Genomic DNA, 7774 nt, shown 5'->3' with positions numbered 1-7774 from the left:
AACGCTCAGACTCCAACAATTAGACAGAGCATAAAATCTTCACCAATCTGCACTGATTCAATTTTCCAACAAATATTCTTTGATCTTTCCAGACAATGGTAAATAAGCCAAAATCCCTGTCACTGAATAGGCTTCTGATGATTCTAAACCAAAGATGATAATAAACGTTTCATGCTTTTCTTCATGGTATGAGACATAAAACCGAAGTCAACAATTTCATCTTAATTTATTTCCACAAACTTTATTTCTTTACTTGCCAATCTTTGGCAAAGAGGATAGAATTTTAAATTGGGAGAGATTTATAGGACCTGGGCCCATAGCCCATGAGCTGTCTCTGTGCAGGGGAATTTAAAAGGGATTGGCTCTGAGATGAGTAGAGAGGTCATGTCCAAAGGCAGACTGCTCTTCAAAGGAGATGGAACTTAATGGATCCTGCTTGCTGCCTTCAACTCAAGGGGAGGCTATTCAGGTACCTCCGTCAGATAGTGTTCTGAGTTAAAAGCTGCATTTAGCTTATCACGTATATGGATTTTGCTTCTTTATTTTATTTTATTTTATTTTATTTTATTTTATTTTAGGCACCTGCAGTTAGAGGTATTTGGGCTGGGGCCAGAATGAAACTTTGGCATATCTCCCATGTGACACTATCTTGTCCATGCCTGAACTACTCCACATGAACATGAGGCACCTTAATCCTTGAGCTAAGTCCAGGAGTTCAGTACAGATCCCAGAATCCACAAGACAGTGTCTAAATGAATCCGTGTTCCTGGATTGCAGGCACATGAAGTGGAGAATACGAAACTAGGACTCAACAAAGATTATCCATGAAAAAGCAATTTATGCTAAAAAGAAAAAAAAAACTGAAGAGGTGCTAATGAGTTAAAGATATATAGATAAATATACATTAAGTATAATTAAATATAATTGTATAATGTAAAATTATGAGAAAGAAGAAGAAAATATTTAATTACTCCCTTCGCAGCTTCATGCCCGTGACCTGAAGCCTCTGTATACCCACCTGAGGGTTGCCCCAGCTCTTAGAGGAGGTACCACCTTCTAGATTTTCTTATCACATTGATGGAAATTAAATAAATTCTTTGGGATGAAGGAGGAGAGGAAAAGTATCATATTTGTCTAGAACCCTATGTATTAGTCCATATTTGTCTATAACACCAGGTTTCCTTGAAGGAGGGAAAGCACAAGAGTGAAATATCCAAATGTAACTCGCACACGCTGCTGCACACTTTGCATGCTTCCATTGGGGACACTGAAATGCACAACAGGCAAAACCTTCAAAACTGAAATTCAGTTTCAAATAACATTCAATCCTTTTATTAGAATTAACTTTGAAATACTCAGCTTTTCCACCCTTGGTCCATTAGGGTTAAGCATAGAGCGAAGGCCAAGCCACAGGCCCAAAGATAAGATACCATGTCATTTCTCTAAAAGCCAGTCCTGAGAGGTAGCCCAAATCTAAGACCTAAGAATTGATTATCTATATACTGGGCCATTATTCCCAAACAATAGCGCACCTGGTCTTTGAAATCTACATAATGCTTATGCAGACCATGTTTGAGATCCAAACTAAAGCTGTGGGCTCTGTTTCCATGTCAGTCTTTTCCATACGGTTTTGATAAAGCAAGAAATGTTGAATGAGAATTGCTTTTGACCCTGGAGACTCTGCCCAGCCATTGAAATCTAACCAGTACAATCTCTTAAAATTTTCCCAACTATGGGAATTGTTCCCAACTTTGTCAACGTGTGTCGGTTGACATACTGTATTCCTTTTTGTTAGCTAGCAACAGACTGGTTAGGAAATGAATCCTCACTTTCATCTAAATCCAAAACTGACATTATCCTTTGGCGTGGCCTCTGAACTAATTGCTGTGTATACAAGGTGGTGTTTTTGCTCTGCAGTAGTGTGACGAGGGGAACTATTCACTCATTCACCAAGTACTGATAAGCTCCTGCTGAACGCATGATTGGGATGTACAAAGACAAACAGATGGATAGACCCACTGGTTTAATGGAGCTTTCAGTCTCTTTATGGGAAACACAAAATAAATGATAAACAGCAAACAAGACCATCTGAATGCAGTAAGGGCTATGCACAGAGTAGGATGACTGAGTGGCTGGGTCACTACTTTTGACTAGATGGCCTAGGAAGACATTCCAGGGAAAATGACATTTGAGCAAAAACTTAAATAACAAGAGGGACTCAAATATGCAAAGATTGCAGGCAAAAGGAACAGTAAGTACACTTTAAGTAGAAATGAACTTTGTATAGCTAATTTAAAAAAAATGAATATGACCAAATGCCACTGTTTCTGGGGCAGCGTGACCACGGGAAAATGGGAGGCAAGAGTAGGCAAAGGCCAACTTGCAGAGGCTTCTTAGGCCTTGTGGCCATCATGAGGAGTATGGATTATATCTAAGTGGGAAGCCATTGGACCATTTAAACAAGAAGTGAAGTGATGGGATTACAATGTGAATGCTTACAGAAACCTATATTTGGAAGGCCAAGGAATAGTCACACCCTATAACAAAACAAACTAGCCCTTCTATTATTCTCATTTCCTTAAAGCATCTCCAGCATGAAGCATCCTCTAGCATACGTAATATGTACGAACAGAAACATATGATGTGCCCACGAATGGCCATTCATATTCATCAAGGGCAAACATAAGTGGAGAACAGTTCTTTCTAAAGCCTGGTATTTCCTTCCTATGAAAGGACTCCAAATTAGAGAACTCTGCGTCTCTCTTAACACCTTTTCTCATTCCATATTTAGGTAGCTGACTGACTTATCTGGTTGGTAAATGTGGAGGAATAACAGTTTGTTTGTTTGACTCAGCTCCCAGATATTCCTCAAGAGAACGAATCTGCCCATAGAGGGCAGAAGCTCTCCACAGCAAGAGTACTACTTAGACAAGCCCCATCCTGTGGCCCAGCTCTACCATCATTGCTGTGACTGGATCAGCGAAGGTACCTAAATCTGAGTTCAACATTGGCGTCTCTGCCTGGTTAACAAACCTAAAGCTCCGTTCTCCAACCTCACCTCTACTAGGACTAAAAATGATATTTGGACCTCTGTGTCTCTTATTTTCCAACTTAAGAGCAAGATGGGAAAAACAAGATACCATTTTTTGGCGGGGAGGAGTCCTTAGAGACCCCAGTGTTAGTTACATACTGAGAACGTAGTCGTGTCTTAGGTTCTCTCAAAGATGTAAAGGAGAAAGTAAATATACCATCTATCCAGAGGAAATTTACAATCCTCTGTGTTAAAATATTGCCATGCTGACAAAGAAAAGCATCTTCTCAGACAGAATAGAAAACCTAAACACCGGAATTAAAAAACAAAACAAAAAAAACATCAAAAACCAACTGACCAGTTTGGAATCCCTCAAGACTCTGCCACAGGCTTTATTTACACAGAACTGGTCAACCATACAACATAGAAATAGAGGGAAGGACCAATGGCAAGAATGCTCACCTGCAGTCGGCATTCTTCTTATCCGTTCATTGACTTTTTGTTGTCTTCTGGGTATTGATCTGTAAGCTTTGGCTCTCAACACTGCTTTCATCTCAGTTCTTTTCTTTTCTTTTCTTTTCTTTCTTTTTTCATATCACTTATTTTCAACCCTGTGTCCTCCAGTTTCTCCCTCTCCCACACCAGGCAGCGGGAGAGGGATGCTATTCTTGGCGCCTTTTCTCAAACTTCTCATTTGTCCATTTGAGCATAATACATCGCTGTAGTTCTATTGCTTCACATGTGAAGGATGGTCATGTGGCATTTTAAAGCCTACTCAAACTCTCAACTGGAAGTGTAGGGGCTGACCTATGTAACTTCCTGCCTAATTCTCACGTGGAAAAGGTGAGAGGTAAACAGGTGAGTTTGAACTCATGTCTGAGAAAATGACCCCGGACATAACGGAGCCATATGTGGTAGAGACAGACAGTTTTGTCAGCCTTACAAGGAAACCAAATACAGATCTATTAATCTTTGCTATAGGAAACAAAGCTCTGAACCACTGGATATGATATCTGAATGAACCGAGGATCAAACTATGCTCTCTTTGCCTCCAAGTACTTTTAACATTTTTAGAACGTTTTTTTCAGATGAAATGAAGACCCATCTATCTTATTGAGCTTTAGAATTAGAATAATGCAAATGTGTATATTAAAGGTTTTTTTATTAATAATAAATTTATTTTTTATTGGTGTCCAATTTGCCAACATACAGAATAACACCCAGTGCTCATCCCGTCAAGTGCCCCCCTCAGTGCCCGTCACCCATTCACCCCCACCCCCCGCCCTCCTCCCCTTCCACCACCCCTAGTTCGTTTCCCAGAGTTAGGAGTCTTTATGTTCTGTCTCTCTTTCTGATATTTCCTACCCATTTCTTCTCCCTTCCCTTCTATTCCCTTTCACTATTATTTATATCCCCCAAATGAATGAGAACATATAATGTTTGTCCTTCTCTGATTGACTTATTTCACTCAGCAGTATATTAAAGTTTTATATAAGAGCTCTGTGTACCCAATTTTTTACGTATTTGCTTGAGTTTTTATTATTATTTCTTATATACTTCAAGTTTCATAATGATGCATTTCTTAGCCCAACTATATGAGGCAATTAAAATACTTCATAGTACACATCTAAGTGTACTTGATCCAGATTTTCTGGGCTTACTCTAGAACCCTGACCCAAGGAATTTGGTTGCCCTGTTGGGTCTGTTCCAATAAAAATGAGATGGAAGAGATCCTAAGTATAAGTTGCTGACTTTTTTTTTTTTTTCTATTTTAAAACTTGTCCAAAAAATCATAGCTTTTTTACCTGATAGGTACCCATACCAAACAGGTTAAGACAGGAGTAGCGTAGGTGTTTCAGTGAAAATTATGGTGAATTTCCTGTGGTGTCACAGGTAGTAAGTATGCTTGCATAAATCACTGTGTAAGCCATTATGGCCGCAACTGAAGTTACGACCTTTAATTCTCTAATTGTCCTCCTCCAAGTTCTGGGGAGTGAATCAGCCTTTTGGCATCCTGCCTCACTTCTGACTGACTCAGAAATGCTTCCATCGCAGCTGCCACATATTTTTTTTTTAAAGAAGGGGCGGAATTGCTGCTATGAGTCATAAGAGAATGGGAAATAGCAATAAGGTGAAAGGTGAGGTAGGTGTCCCAATTGCAGTTTTCAAGAAATTATAAATAAATAAATTATTTATAAATTATAAATAGACCAAGAGTCCAATTTCCATTAGAAACTTTTGAAAGAGTTAGGAATTAAACCAGTTTTTAAACACTTCTCTTTATATCTGAAAATTGTCCTTTCTTCACTTTCCCATAAACAGGCACCCACACTCCCAAACAGTAGAATAAAGCGAGAGAGAACTTAACTTTCATTTCAAATCCGTCTGCTGCAAATACACTTTCCACTCTGGTTTAGCATACAGCTAAACTTAACATTCTGAGTGAATTAACCTTTTCAACCCCATGCTTGGCTATCAAACAATGCATGGTCTTAGAAGAACTATTTTTTTTTCAAAGATTTACTTATTTATTTTAGAGACAGAAAGAGAATGCATGGCTAGCCCATGAGCAGGGAGGTGGGTCAGAGGGAGAGAGAGGAGGAGAGACGTAGATTCCCCACTGAGCTGGAGCTGCCCCTGGCTCATTCCACAACTCTGAGATCATGACCTGAGTCGAAATCAAGAGTCAGATGCCCAACCAGCTAAGCCACCCAGGTGCCCCTTAGAAGAACTAATTTAAACATCAAGAACATAGTTTGGTTGTTGATAAGAAAAGGATTTCTTTAAAGTTCAACTAGAACTCAATTTTCAGGAGAGCACATACAAATTGATTCTTTTAAGTGAATTTACAATTGGTAATTAAAAATTCCCCAAATAATGTCATAGTATGTGGTCTAAGGGTTTTTAACTCAGTTAAAACCTGAGGAAGTATAAAAATCACTGATCAGAGGCAGTAAGGCTTCAAGAACATTAGCTCAGCACTGGCCAAAGCCATAAGCTTAGAATTCAGTCCATAAGTCTCCTCAATATTTTGGAAGATTATCACGGGCCTATTGGAGAACCCAGGTTAAATGAAAACTTTGTCGGAGTACCTGGTGGCTCACTCGTTTAAGGGGTCAGCTCTTGATTTTAGCTCAGGTCATGATCCCAGGATCCTAGAATCGAGCCCAGAGTCCAGCTTTGTGCTCAGCAGGGAGTCTGCTTGAGATTCTCTCACCCCCTCCCTGTCTCTCTTTCTCTCCACTTGTGTGCACTCTCTCTCTCAAACTAATAAATAAATCTTTAAAAAATTGAAACTTTGTTTAGAAGTCGGTAATCTTGTTAAAGATTTAGCTCTCAAGAAAAACCTTGGAAATCACTTTCTTGCCCTTAATTATTTTTGAAGTGGATAAATCTTAAGTTTTTATGGATTGAAGGCCTGACTAGACACCAAGCATAAGAGAAAGAAAGAAATGGTCTCTTCACAGGGATTTCTTCTATTGTGTGTATGGATAAAAGAGAGTAGTTGACACAGTACATCACACAGTGGTCAGTAGCATTGGTCAGTAGCATGCCAGCTTGGGTCAGAATCCTGGTTCTGCTTCCTCCTCCAGCCCGTCAGATAACTTTCCACCTCTCTTTGCTTCATCTTCCCCATTCTTAAAGTGAAGATAGAGATATTACTCGCCTGATGGCATCATAGAAATCAAGTTATAAAGTGCTTAGAATAGTACCACATACATTAAAAGCTCTTCAAAAATGTACACTACAAAAAAACATAGAGGCCTAGATAGGTTAGTGACATTTTCCAGGTGGCAAAGCAGCAGAGCTAAAATCTGATCCCAGGTCTCTGAGCCCACTGATCTTCAAGCTCAGATTTGATTTGTCCATTGCCATTTCTCCAGAATTGTGGGAATAATTGCCATACTGAGTAATTGGTGAAAATGATTTTAGCACCTCTGCCAAATTGGAAAGTTTTACTTAAAACTTTCAGTCTTTTTGTTGTTTGGTTGTTTGTTTATACAGGGGCTGATGAGGTAAGTGAACTGAAATGTTTAAATGTGCTAAAATAGAAAAGGCTGCAAATGAGTAGAGGCCTAGAGTACTGACTTTAAAACTTTGACTAATGGGTTGTTCTTTCAGGGACATGTTTTACCTCCAGACCTCCAAGCCTCTGAAGGGCTGCTCTGAGGGCCACGGCACTATTTCTAATAACTATATTTTTTGTCCCAGCAAATTGAGGGAGCCAGAGGTAATAGAACAATGTCATTATGTTTAGTTCACTGTCACAATCCTTTGGATCTCAGCACAACATCTGCTGATATATGACTGACAATTGAAGACCTCACTTGTCTCCTCACAGAGTCATCACAATCCTTACAGATTACTAGAGTCTTTCTCCTTAAAGGAATGTGCTTTTGACTGTAAAGGAGGAAGTTGGCTGTGACACAAACTTCTAGTCAAACAAGACTGCATTTTCACTTGCTACAGGATAAGACAAGTAAGCAATAGAGGTGATGACAAGTCCCAGGAGTGATGGCACGGTGGAAAATTTCAGTCACTGAAGATCCCTCCTTCACATGCCTCACTCGGGTTAAGGCAAAGGCCGTTAGTTTTCACATACTGGTGGTCTGGGGGCACAACCCATCAGAACTCCTTGCAGCAAACTCTGCATGGTTCTAGAAATTCTCTGCTGAGAATGAGAGCCATTTGAGGAACCTAATCTGAATGTGACTCATTCTCCCACATGTAGTTTTTGTGTAA

Source organism: Canis lupus, chromosome 14, assembly GCF_048164855.1.
Source record: "Canis lupus baileyi chromosome 14, mCanLup2.hap1, whole genome shotgun sequence".
Taxonomy (NCBI): domain Eukaryota; kingdom Metazoa; phylum Chordata; class Mammalia; order Carnivora; family Canidae; genus Canis; species Canis lupus.
This window is presented reverse-complemented; position numbering follows the sequence as displayed.